The sequence below is a fragment of the Pelophylax lessonae genome (assembly GCF_965119305.1).
Source record: "Pelophylax lessonae genome assembly, chromosome: 1".
NCBI classification, from domain to species: domain Eukaryota; kingdom Metazoa; phylum Chordata; class Amphibia; order Anura; family Ranidae; genus Pelophylax; species Pelophylax lessonae.
The window spans coordinates 853165935-853178730 of record NC_138768.1 but is presented as its reverse complement, the minus strand read 5'-3'; positions in this window follow the sequence as shown (position 1 = coordinate 853178730).

The window sequence follows — 12796 nt, the reverse complement described above, 5'->3', positions numbered from 1 at the left end:
TCTCCACCATACATATCCATTAGAGACATTAGAGAATGTTGACTGCTGTAAAAAAAAAAAATCCAGGAATTTGATAAATGATTGTAGCATTTTTTAAACTTTTTCTTGTTTGCTACAGAGGCTCAGAGGGGACACGTCAATGTCTTTTCCTTGGGTTGAGGGGGGGCGTCGCGGTGAACTTTGCACACTTTTACGCCATTAACCAGTGGGAGCCGAGCCTACAGAAAGGCCCTCTGCTAATTCTGACTGGGCCCGGTGTTTGTTTAATGAAAAGGTTATGCTTATTATGGAATCTAAGATAAATTTCCTCGGAGTGTTTATGTAACAAGCCATAGGCGTCAAAGCTCGCTCAAACACGCGGCGCGGCATGTAAAACTCGCTTATATCGCTCTGGTCCCCAGTGGCGCGGAGTGCGAAAGAAGTGCCACCTTCGCTCAACCCAGGCAACCCGAGCCGTGTTTGTTTTTCGAAAGGATACTTTTTTTAGCGAGGAAGAGCCGTGATTTATGGGTCAATTCATAAAACAAATGTAAGACTCAGGTGGAGGCTACAAATCTCGGCTTATGTTGCCGGGGTCAAGAAGGCGGCGAATTCCTTGCGGGATTCTCCCGTGTGGATACAGTTTTCCGGAGCAAAGAAGCAAAGCAAGCTTTTTAACGTTTCTCTCCCTCTAAGCCCTTTCCTATTTTCTTAACTTTAATCCTGCACAGTATTTGCGGTCAATTTCTAATAATCCCATTCATAGATTGGGTTCCCACTTACATTTTTTTTTTTTTTGAAGGTTGCCAATTTGAGATCTAAAATTTGTGATAAGAAAAAAAAAAAAAAAAAAAGAAAAAATATATTTGTGAAAGGTCACTTTTTGTTTGCTTTGCAAAACGATGCTGGAATAGGAACAATGTAACCCTACGTTCACATCTATAAATTCTTTAGTGCATTTTGCAGAAACGCAAAACAGTCCATTTAACATGGATTCCCATGGTACATGTTCACATCCGTGCGTTTTTCAGCCAGTGCATTTTTGGAAAGGGTCGGGGACTTTTTTCCCACAGCAGATTGCATTTTTCTTGTAATAGACTACAATGGACCTGCACCAAAAACACAAGTGTTGGATTTTCGATGCATTTTTATGTGCATTTTGCGTTTTTTTCCTTTTTTCTCCGGTCAGCGGTAGCGACGGCATCGTGATTGACGATGGATCTACATCAGGATACATTGTTCTTTAGTTTTTAATAAAGGACTTTTCAAAAACTCTTGTTCTGTCTTTATTCACTTTTACACTTTCTTAGTGAATGCGTAAGGGCACTATGTAAGCCCCCCATCTGCAGACGCCCCCAACCCCAGGCCAGGGTTGTTAGGAAGAGACCCTTGTCCCCATCAACATGGGGACAAGGTGCTTTGAGGCGGGGAGGGCAGAGCCCCCCCTGCCCCAAAGCACCCCCCCCATGTTGAGGGTATGTGGCCTGGTATGGTTCAGGAGGGGAGGGGGCGCTCCCTCATCCCCTCCCTTTCCTGACCTGCCAAACTGCCTGCTTGGATAAGGGTCCGGTAAAGATTTTGAGGGGACCCCACACCATTTTTTTTTTAAATGTTGGTGTGGAGTTCCCATTAACATCTATACCAGACCCAAAGGGCCTGTTATATATATTGGGGGGACCCCATGCCATTTTTTTAAAAAAATTCTGTCATAGGGTTCCCCTTAACCCCTTAAATACAGGGCACTTTCAGCCCCTTCCTGCCTAGACCACATTTCAGCTTTCAGTGCTCATTGGCACCTATGGGAAACATTGGTCAGCTTGACAAGGCACTGTTCCATGTCTTTAACATTGGCATCTATGGGAAATCTTGGCCAGCTTGACATGTTACTGCCCCTGTCTTTAACATTGGCATCTATGGGAAACATTGGTCAGCCTGACAAGGCACTGCTCCATGTCTTTAACATTGGCATCTATGGGAAACATTAGTCAGCTTGACAAGGCACTACCCCATATCTTTAACATTGGCATCTATGGGAAACATTGGTCAGCTTGACAAGGCAGTGCTCCATGTCTAACATTGGCATCTATGGGAAACATTGGTCAGCTTGACAAGGCACTGCTCCATGTCTAACATTGGCATCTATGGGAAACATTGGTCAGCTTGACAAGACCCTCATCGGAACATGCACCTTCTCCTAAATATAATATATATATAACTTCAAACAAAACTTTTATTGATTTTAATTCATTGTATATGTTTAATATGTTTTTATATAAAGAGTATGGACAGTTTTAAATATATTATTTTAAGAATATGAACGTAATAAAGTTTATAGAACAAGTATTGTATATACACTGCTGAGCTAGAGCGATGTACACTTCACTTCCGGTGTATACCAAAAGATTCACGATCGCAAGATAGGGTTAATCAAAGCTGAGCCAAGTAACCTTTACTAACTGGCGTGCAGACAATGCAAAATGTCTGAATCAATACTTCCGCCAGCAATCGGGACATCAGACTTTCAAAGATGGCGGCTAATGAAGTTCCGGTCTCTCCGGTATATTAATGCGTCACATCCAGTTATAGCCACTCCCTGAGGAAGTCACGTGACCTCGTGACGTAACGCGTAGGAGGAGCCCTATACCCGGAAGTGACGTAGTGGACGGAGCTCGATCTCCGCAGCGTTGTGCATCCCTGTTTATGCCGATTCCAAGTGAACCAAATGTAAGTGCATTTCGTATTGTGTGGGAAATAAAGTGTATAATACTACACCATGATAATCCTTTCTCTGTGAGGCAAAAAGGGAGGATAAAGCGAGGAAGGCAGATCGAAAGGTTACTAGGGGATAAGATTCTAGGAGACCCTACCTTGTCTGGAAACAGCACTGGACACCCAGATTGAAAGAGGCAACGGTTCAAAAAGAGCAGTGTCAACCACAGATCCCAGAGATCCAGGAAATATACCACAGGCATATTTCTGTTATTATTAAGGTGAGAGTTTTGGACACCTAGAGGTGACACACAAGGTGAAGGAATTAAAAGTCACTATACCCACATTGAGCATACCCCCAATAAGAGAGAGGATTGCAACCCAAACTGCGAAATCTTGGACTTGTTGTGATACTACTTTTATATTATATGGACATCTATTTATATCTATTGGGATCTCTATGGGCGTTTTTATACGGTGATTTTAAGATACACACAGCACTTTTAATAAGCACGGTTTTATATATGTCACAACAATATGGCACTTTGATATGAATTTATTTATTTTTGAAGGTTTATACACACCAGAGCACTTTGATATTTATTAGGCATATGTTTTATTGATTACTTATGTGATAGATGAATTTTAAGAAGCACTAAGCACTTGTAGCAGCACTATTAGATTTTCAGTATAATTGTCTTCTTATCTATTGATTGATATCCAACACTGAAGCACTTAGCACTTTCTTTAATTAATTATTTGATTTGCAAGACTCAGCTAAATATAAACTTCACACACATATTCAACACTAACATTAAAACTACGTTTTGGTTTTTTCATCACATGCATACACCGATCACTTTGTCCCTAAAGCGCGCCACTACCCCCACTATATAAGGCACTGCTCCATGTCTAACATTGGCATCTATGGGAAATCTTGGCCAGCTTGACATGGCACTGCCCCTGTCTTTAACATTGGCATCTATGGGAAACATTGGTCAGCTTGACAAGGCACTGCTCCATGTCTTTAACATTGGCATCTATGGGAAATCTTGGCCAGCTTGACATGGCACTGCCCCTGTCTTTAACATTGGCATCTATGGGAAACATTGGTCAGCTTGACAAGGCACTGCCCCATATCTTTAACATTGGCATCTATGGGAAACATTGGTCAGCTTCACAAGGCACTGCTCCATGTCTAACATTGGCACCTATGGGAAACATTGGTCAGCTTCACAAGGCACTGCTCCATGTCTAACATTGGCATCTATGGGAAACATTGGTCAGCTTCACAAGGCACTGCTCCATGTCTAACATTGGCATCTATGGGAAACATTGGTCAGCTTCACAAGGCACTGCTCCATGTCTAACATTGGCATCTATGGGAAACATTGATCAGCTTCACAAGGCACTGCTCCATGTATAACATTGGCATCTATGGGAAACATTGGTCAGCTTGACAAGGCACTTCTCCATGTCTAATATTGGCATCTATGGGAAACATTGGTCAGCTTGACATGGCACTGCCCCTGTCTTTAACATTGGCATATATGAGAAACATTGGTCAGCTTGACAAGGCACTGCTCCATGTCTTTAACATTGGCATCTATGGGAAACATTGGTCAGCTTGACATGGCACTGCCCCTGTCTTTAACATTGGCATCTATGGGACGTCATTTTTTGCCGTTTGTTTGTTTTTTGCCAGCAATTCTTTTTTTACATTCAGCTGTCAGAGGGGAGCTTGTCCCCGCTGACAGCTAGTGACTCATCAGTTGTTAAAGATGCGTCAGCCGGCTTCCTGGCCTGCTCCTTAGCAACTAGCTATACACAGTGTGTTAAAGACAAAAAAAAAAAGAGTAAAATGCATGAAAAATGCAAAAATGCAGTTTAAAAAGGCAATGCCCGTTTAAAAAAGCAAAATGCGGCAGAAAAGCGCATCAAGCGCCCAGCTGCATAGATGTTAACTTAGATTTAAAGGGAGTATTATATAATTATAGTATTATTAGAGTATTATGGTCATTACCACTATTAACATTTTTCTTGGGGCAGACGTGTGGTGCCCTCTAAAGAGCAACCGGCATTCAGATCACTTTTCAGAGGTCGCTTGACAGGGTGTGAGGAGACTTTACATATGGCCTCCTCACCATCTGATTTAGCCCTGTAGATGGAGCACTTCTGTGCTGCAGTCATGTGCAGGGCCACTGATAAGGCAATACAGCCAACCCTCCTGTGTTGGGCCCGGGCACTATCAGCTCAAAAGGGGGGCTCAGGCATCTGCTGAGTAGGAGGGCTGGCTGTACTGTATATTATTGCACATACCATTCCTTTTCTTCCTTCCCCTGCAATGCTGCCAGCTTCTCCCACCGGCTGCCCAAAGTAAAATCATATGTACACAATCCGGTCTCTGGAAAATTTTGGAGATGGTACAGCATAATCCCAAATGCAACAAGGGAAGGAGAGCACACACGTGAGGTCAACGAGATCACCAAAAGGGGCAGAGAGGACCCAAGGCCAGAGATGTTAATAGGTATTAAAAGGAAAACTATGCTAAAAAGAAAAGAAAAAAAATTGGAAAATATAAAAAAATCTATATATACATAGTGCACATAGATCACATATCTGCATATATATTTGATATAATACAGTGTCCAATAAGTATATATATATATATGTTTGTGGTCTCTTTGACCTCACGTGTGTGCTCTCCTTCCCTTGTTGCATTAGAGATTATGCTGTACCATCTAGAGACCGGATTGTGTACATATGATTTTACTTTGGGATATCTATAATTGACCTAAACATCACTATGTAAGTAATCATGTGTACTAGAAAAGCTTGTTGTATACAGTGCTTTGCGAAAGTATTCGGCCCCCTTGAACTTTTCAAACTTTTGCCACATTTGAGACTTCAAACATAAAGATATAAAACTGTAATTTTTTGTGAAGAATCAACAACAAGTGGGACACAATCATGAAGTGTAACGAAATTTATTTGATATTTCAAACTTTTTTAACAAATAAAAAACTGAAAAATTGGGCGTGCAAAATTATTCAGCCCCCTTAAGTTAATACTTTGTAGCGCCACCTTTTGCTGCGATTACAGCTGTAAGTCGCTTGGGGTATGTCTCTATCAGTTTTGCACATCGAGAGACTGAAATTTTTGCCCATTCCTCCTTGCAAAACAGCTCGAGCTCAGTGAGGTTGGATGGAGAGCGTTTGTGAACAGCAGTTTTCAGTTCTTTCCACAGATTCTCGATTGGATTCAGGTCTGGACTTTGACTTGGCCATTCTAACACCTGGATATGTTTATTTGTGAATCATTCCATTGTAGATTTTGCTTTATGTTTTGGTTCATTGTCTTGTTGGAAGACAAATCTCCGTCCCATTCTCAGGCCTTTTGCAGACTCCATCAGGTTTTCTTCCAGAATGGTCCTGTATTTGGCTCCATCCATCTTCCCATCAATTTTAACCATCTTCCCTGTCCCTGCTGAAGAAAAGCAGGCCCAAACCATGATGCTGCCACCACCATGTTTGACAGTGGGGATGGTGTGTTCAGGGTGATGAGCTGTGTTGCTTTTATGCCAAACATAACATTTTGCATTGTTGCCAAAAAGTTCGATTTTGGTTTCATCTGACCAGAGCACCTTCTTCCACATGTTTGGTGTCTCCCAGGTGGCTTGTGGCAAACTTTTTAAACGACACTTTTTATGGATATCTTTAAGAAATGGCTTTCTTCTTGCCACTCTTCCATAAAGGCCAGATTTGTGCAGTATACGACTGATTGTTGTCCTATGGACAGAGTCTCCCACCTCAGCTGTAGATCTCTGCAGTTCATCCAGAGTGATCATGGGCCTCTTGGCTGCATCTCTGATCAGTCTTCTCCTTGTAGGAGCTGAAAGTTTAGAGGGACGGCCAGGTCTTCGTAGATTTGCAGTGGTCTGATACTCCTTCCATTTCAATATTATCGCTTGCACAGTGCTCCTTGGGATGTTTAAAGCTTGGGAAATCTTTTTGTATCCAAATCCGGCTTTAAACTTCTCCACAACAGTATCTCGGACCTGCCTGGTGTGTTCCATGATGCTCTCTGCACTTTAAACGGACCTCTGAGACTATCACAGTGCATTTATACGGAGACTTGATTACACACAGGTGGATTCTATTTATCATCATTAGTCATTTAGGTCAACATTGGATCATTCAGAGATCCTCACTGAACTTCTGGAGAGAGTTTGCTGCACTGAAAGTAAAGGGGCTGAATAATTTTGCACGCCCAATTTTTCAGTTTTTTATTTGTTAACAAAGTTTGAAATATCCAATAAATTTCGTTCCACTTAATGATTGTGTCCCACTTGTTGTTGATTCTTCACAAAAAATTACAGTTTTATATCTTTATGTTTGAAGCCTGAAATGTGGCAAAAGGTCGCAAAGTTCAAGGGGGGCAAATACTTTCGCAAGGCACTGTATGTAAACCTCTTTGAATATTGTAAATGTACTAAATATTTTTGGTGTCTAATTTTTGCCTCTTTGTTTCATTACAGGTACTTTATACTCCACAAAAAATGTACAACACCCCTGAAGACGGATAACCTCCAGAAATGCGTCGGGTGTATTCACTCCTATGTTATTGGTTGTTTTGCTATTTTGTACCTTATATTTACATGATGTGGTCATTTTAGAGTTAGCCACCCAACTGTCTTGTCTTTATACGTCTTATTGTATGTGTTTTTTGTCTTTTTATAAATCTTTGTAATAAAATTTATTTTTTATATAAAAAAACATTATTACTTTTTCTTTACTGCTACAACTAGCAGTAGATGATTGTCTAAGGCCTTAAAAGTCCCATTGGGAGTTTTCCTCTTTGTTTTTATTTTAGGCAGTCCCACACAGATCTGACCCATTTTCTGTGGGTGGTCCCACCCTTAAATATGCAGGAACCACCCACTAGTAGCCTAAGGTGACCAGATTTTTAAAATTAAATCCGGGGACATATTTTCTTTTTTTTTTTTTTTTGGCAAATGGTAAACTATTTTAAAAGCATATTTTCCTCAAATGATATATGCAGTGTATGTGGTATGTATTAATGGAATGATTGTATGATATATACGTTATTTGTCACATTTTATCCATGAGATAAAAAAATATATACTTCTTTGAATTTTTTGGGGATATGACGACTAAATGTTAAGACGATAAGATAGAGAAAAAACGTCATGAAGTATTAGAGGAGTGCGGAGGGTATGTCGGTGGGTAGTATGTGCAGAAGAGTGGTGTGGCGTGTACGGAGGTGGGTCATACGTGTAGAGGAGGGGTGTGGAGTGTATGGCGCTAGGTGGTAGGTGTAGGAGAGGAGTGCATAGAGTTTTGCGGTGGGTAGTACATGTGGGAGAGGGGTGTTGAGTGTATGACAGTGGGTGGGACGTGTAGGAGAGGGGTGTGGAGTGTATGGCGGTTGGTGGCATGTGAAGAAGAGGGGTGCAGAGTGTATGGCGGTGGGTGGTACGTGTAGGAGAGGGGTGTGGAGTGTATGGCGCTAAGTGGTAGGTGTAGGAGAGTAGTGCCTAGTGTTTGGCGGTGGGTAGTACATGTGGGAGAGGGGTGTTGAGTATATAAGGGTGGGTGGTACATATAGAAGAGGGGTGCGTAGTGTATGGTGGTGGGTGGTACATGTAGGAGAGGGGTGTGGAGTGTAGGGCGGTGGGTGGTAGGTGTAGGAGAAGAGTGCATAGTGTATGGTGGTGGGTGGTACGTGTAGGAGAAGAGTGCATAGGGTATGGCGGTGGATAGTACATGTAGGAGAGGAGAGCGTAGTATATGGCGGTGGGTGGTACGTGTGGGAGAGGGGTGTGGAGTTTATGGCGGTGGCTGGTGCACGTAGGAGAGGGGTGTGGAGTGTATGACGGTGAGTGGTACATGAAGAAGAGTGGTGCGGAGTGTATGGTGGTGGCTGGTGCATGTAGGAGAGGGGTGTGGAGTGTATGGCGGTGGGTGGTAGGTGTAGGAGAGGAGTGCGTAGTGTTTGGCGGTGGGTGGTAGGTGTAGGAGAGGAGTGTGTAGTGTTTGGCGGTGGGTAGTACATGTGGGAGAGGGGTGTTGAGTGTATGTCGGTGGGTGGTATGTGTAGGAGAGGAGAACGTAGTATATGGCGGTGGGTGGTAGGTGTGGGAGAGGGGTGTGGAGTGTATGGTGGTGGGTGGTACATGTAGAAGAGGGGTGCAGAGTGTATGGTGGTGGGTGGTGCATGTAGGAGAGGGGTGTGGAGTGTATGGCGGAGGGTGGTTGGTGTAGGAGAGGAGTGCGTAGTGTTTGGCGGTGGGTGATACATGTGGGAGCGGGGTGTGGAGTGTATGACGGTGGGTGGTACGTGTAGAAGAGGGGTGCAGAGTGTATGGTGGTGGGTGGTGCATGTAGGAGAGGGGTGTGGAGTGTATGGCGGAGGGTGGTTGGTGTAGGAGAGGAGTGCATAGTGTTTGGCGGTGGGTGATACATGTGGGAGCGGGGTGTGGAGTGTATGACGGTGGGTGGTACGTGTAGAAGAGGGGTGCATAGTGTATGGCGGTGGGTGGTATGTGTAGGAGAGGGGTGTGGAGTGTATGGCGTGGGTATTATGTCCAGAAGAAGGGTGCAGATGATATAAAAGTATATATGTGAATGAGTCATAATAGTGGCATGCATGGAGCAATTGACGTTAGCTGCAAAGCACTAGTACTGGGTTCCTACCCTGCTGCAGACACTGCTGTCACTGCCCCACCCCCCATCTCAAGTCCCTTGCCCTGTCCTAACATCTTGCAAAACCTGCCAACTCCTCCTCCTCCACACATCCCACAGAATGAACTCCTGCAGGCATTCTTCCTGCAGGATCATTAGCAATCGGAAGCTCCCCCTCCACCTCTAAAGTCTTTCTGCAAACAGCACTGGAGGACACTGAGCGGAGGCGAGAGAGGCGGAGGGAGAAAACTTCAGGTCGGCTCTGTAGTCACATAGAAGCGGTGTATTCATACAGTAATGCCATACATTTACTTAGCAGCATTGGCGCGACTGCCGAGGGAAACGGTCAGGGCCGGAATGGGACATTTCATACCAGCCCCATAGCATTATTATACCAGCCCAAGAGCATACCATCATTATTTTCTTGTTCATAAAAGGGAAAACCATGCATTTTAAAGCACATTTGAAGAGTGTATTATACACACCAGTGCCCATCAGTGCAGCCTCATCAGCGCCCATCAGCGCAGCCTCATCAGTACCCATCAGCACAGCCTCAACAGTGCCAAACAGCGCAGCTTCATCAGTGCATATCAATGCAACTTCACCAGCGTCCATCAATGCAGCCTGAGCAGTGCCCATCAATGCAGCCTCACCAGTGCCCACCAATGCAGCCTTACCAGTGCCCATCAATGCAGCCTCACCAAGGACCATCAGTGCAGCCTCATCAGTGCCCATAAATACAGCCTCACCAGTGCCCATCAGTGCAGTCTGACCAGTGCCTATCAATGCAGCCTCACCAGTGCCCCATCAATACAGCCTCACCAGTGCCCCACCAATGCAGTCTCACCAGTGCCCCATCAATGCAGCCTCACCAATGCCAGATCAATGCAGCCTCACCAATGCCAGATCAATGCAGCCTCACCAGTGCCAGATCAATGCAGCCTCACCAGTGCCAGATTAATGCAGCCTCACCAGTGCCAGATCAATGCAGCCTCACCAGTGCCCCATCAATGCAGCCTCACCAGTGCCCCATCAATGCAGCCTCACCAGTGCTCCATCAATGCAGCCTCACCAGTGCCAGATCAATGCAGCCTCACCAGTGCCAGATCAATGCAGCCTCACCAGTGCCCCATCAATGCAGCCTCACCAGTGCTCCATCAATGCAGCCTCATTAGTGCCAGATCAATGCAGCCTCACCAGTGCTCCATAAATGCAGCCTCACCAGTGCCAGATCAATGCAGCCTCACCAGTGCCCCATCAATGCAGCCTCACCAGTGCCAGATCAATACAGCCTCACCAGTGCCCCATCCATGAAGCCTTACCAGTGCCCGTCAATGCAGCATTACCAGTGCTCCATCAATGTAGCCTCACCAGTTCAAGATCAATGCAGCCTCACCAGTGCCCCATCAATGCAGCCTCACCAGTGCCAGATCAATGCAGCCTCACCAGTGCCCCATCAATGCAGCCTCACCAGTGCCAGATCAAGGCAGCTTCACCAGTGCCCATTAATGCAGCCTCACCAGTGCCCCATCAAGGCAGCCTCACCAGTGCCCATCAATGCAGGCTCGCCAGTGCCCCATCATTGCAACCTCACCAGTGCCAGATCAATGCAGCCTCACCAGTGCCCCATCAATGTAGCCTCACCAGTGCAAGATGAATGCAGCCTCACCAGTGCCCCATTAATGCAGCCTCACCAGTGCCCCATCAATGCAGCTTCACCAGTGCAAGATAAATGCAGCTTCGCCAGTGCTCCATCAATGCAGCCTCACCAGTGCCACATCAATGCAACCTCACCAGTGCCACATCAATGCAACCTCACCAGTGCCCCATCAATGCAGCCTCACCAGTAGGGATGATCGAACGGTTCGGGTCAACCATCGGTTCGGCCCGAACATTTGGTGTTCGAGGTTCGGCCGAATTTAGAACTTTTTGCCCAAAAAGTTCGGAATTCGGCAACCAGAACTGCCCAAAATGCAATGCTTTAGGAAATGGGCTTTAAAAGCCCGTGATTGGACCAGAACCATTAGCAAAAGCCAATTGAGGGGGCAGGAGAATGCTAGGAATGTGATTGGAGTGACTAGGGGGTCCCTAGACTAATCATTAGTGAATACGCCCCCCAGTATATAAGATCGCCCCCGCCATATTCCTAGCATTGTTATACTGGACATGGAAGAGAGTGGAAGCAGTTCTGTTAATTTTACTTTAAAAGTGTCATTTAGCTATTTTTAGTGTGAGGAAAGGGATATCTAGTGTAGTTAGAGTGCTCCTTTACACTTAAGTTAGCTTCAAAAATTTAGTTTCTGTAGGGAAAGTGTGAAGTGTCAGGGTGAGCGTAGTGTAGGGTTAACTGGCAGTGACTGCTATGGCAGGGTGACCAAACCCTTCCATAGCAGGGTGACCGCTATAGAGAAATGATAATTTCTCTGAATTGCTTCGGCACACCCATATGGCTTCTCACCAGCCAGCATTTTTTATGCTGCAGGGGCTGCCACTGCCAGTGCTTTTTTGATGTCAGACATGACATCTGAACATGTGTATAGGGGGTATATATAGACATATATGTATGAATATATACCCCTAGACATAGGTGTGATAGTAGCAGAAATAAATGCTTGCGCTAATGAAATCATTTACAGTAATATATTTCTGCTACTATCACACCTATATATGTCTAGGGGTATATATTCAGACATATATGTGTATATACCCCCTATACACATGTTCAGATGTTTTGCCTGCCTCAAAAGAACCCCAAAAAAATGCCAAAAAAAACGCTAGCGTCAAAAAAAAATGCCCAGGTGTGTTTTTGCTGGCATTTTTTGGGGGGTTTTGGAGGCAGGCAAAACATCAGAACTTGTGCACAGTACCACTATACACAAGTTCAGATGTTTTTCCTGACTGCAAAGAACCCAAAAAAATGCCTTCTATTAAACCGGCAAGGTGTTACAGCAGCGAAGCCAACCCCCTGTCTGAAAATTTTCTAATACAAACGATCTTTTTTTTATGGTTCTGGACATGCTACAGAGCTGAAACTTCACATGTACACTTTTTAGACCCCCCAGATCTGAAATCAAATCTAAAAATAAAAAAATCTCTCTCTTTTTTTTTGTAGCATGTCCAGAACCAGAAAAAAAGATCATATAGGTGTTAAAGTTAAAGGAGGGTCCCGACCCACATCCCTGTTCTACTGAAAAATTATCTTTTTTTTTTTCATGGTTCTGGACATGCTACAGAGCTGAAACTTCACATGCACACCTTTTAGACCCCCCAGATACTAGAGCTGAAAATCTCTTTTTTTTTTTTTTTTTTTAATTTTTCAATAATTGGCTTTTTTATCAAAAATGACAATTTTTAAGAACTTTTTTTTGTGTGATTTATAGTTAATGGGGCATGACCCAGAACCC